Source organism: Macadamia integrifolia, chromosome 6, assembly GCF_013358625.1.
Source record: "Macadamia integrifolia cultivar HAES 741 chromosome 6, SCU_Mint_v3, whole genome shotgun sequence".
Classification (NCBI taxonomy): Eukaryota; Viridiplantae; Streptophyta; class Magnoliopsida; order Proteales; family Proteaceae; genus Macadamia; species Macadamia integrifolia.
The window spans coordinates 25,527,439-25,528,401 of record NC_056562.1 but is presented as its reverse complement, the minus strand read 5'-3'; the positions used below and the strand labels follow the sequence as shown (position 1 = coordinate 25,528,401).

At 38.1% G+C, this 963-nt stretch overlaps 1 non-coding gene across 1 annotated transcript; it reads right to left on the bottom strand.

Annotated features, from left to right (window-relative positions):
• Positions 1–276: 276 nt before the first annotated feature.
• Positions 277–383, bottom strand: LOC122083007. The gene has a single exon (XR_006141535.1). It is a non-coding gene; the product is annotated as a small nucleolar RNA R71 (small nucleolar RNA).
• Between the last annotated feature and the right edge of the window lie 580 nt (positions 384–963).

Genomic DNA, 963 nt, shown 5'->3' with positions numbered 1-963 from the left:
TTTGAACTCAAATCTCAATAAATCACTATGTTGCCCTACTTCCATGGGTTGACCTCTGAGGATGCATACCTATTTCTAAGGGAATTTGAAGAGGTATGTGTTCTAATTAAGATCCAACAACTTTCTGATGATGCTGTTAAGCTTAGGTTTATCATTTTTGCATTGAAAGACTAAGCTAAGAAGTGGTTGTATGGGTTACCCACAAATTTCATAACCTCATGGGAACAGTTCACAGTTGTCTTCCTTAAGAAGTTTTTCCCAACTCACAAGACCAATAAGCTTAGAAGTGATATCCTTCAGTTTAGGCAAAAGTTTAGTGAGTCATTTTCCAAACTTATGGAGAGATTCAAGGATCTACTCCAAAAATGCCCTCACCATGGCCTAGAATTATAGCATTTATGTTAAATAATTTATGAGGTTATTGATTACCCAATTAAACAAATGACAGAGTGTATGTGCCCTGAGGGATTCACATCCTTTACAGATGAAGGAAAGACATGGGAATTCTTACTTGACTTAACTGACAAAACCCGTGAGTAGGAATCAACCCAAGAGAGTGAAAGAACCATAGGAGAAAAAAGATATTTTGTAGATGGGATAGTAGCCAAGGAAGCCCATTTAGATAGCCTAATCAAGAGAATTGAGGCTATTGTTCCTAGAGAGCCATCATCAGTCAATTTGGTTAAGATTTGTGCTTGGTGCCAGTCCCCTGGACATCTCCTAGAAGAATGCCCCAACACCTCTGGGGGCACTTCTAATGATAATGTTAATGCATTATACCAGAATAATCCATATAGTAATACCTACAATCCAGGATGGAGAAATCACCCAAATTTCTCTTGAAATCAGGGCAACCAAGCAGGGCCTTCTAATTTCCATAATCAAGGTCGACCTGGACTTCAAAGGCCTCCCTTTGCATAATAATCTTTTTTTCAAAATACTTTTTCTAGGTCAAATGTAGGA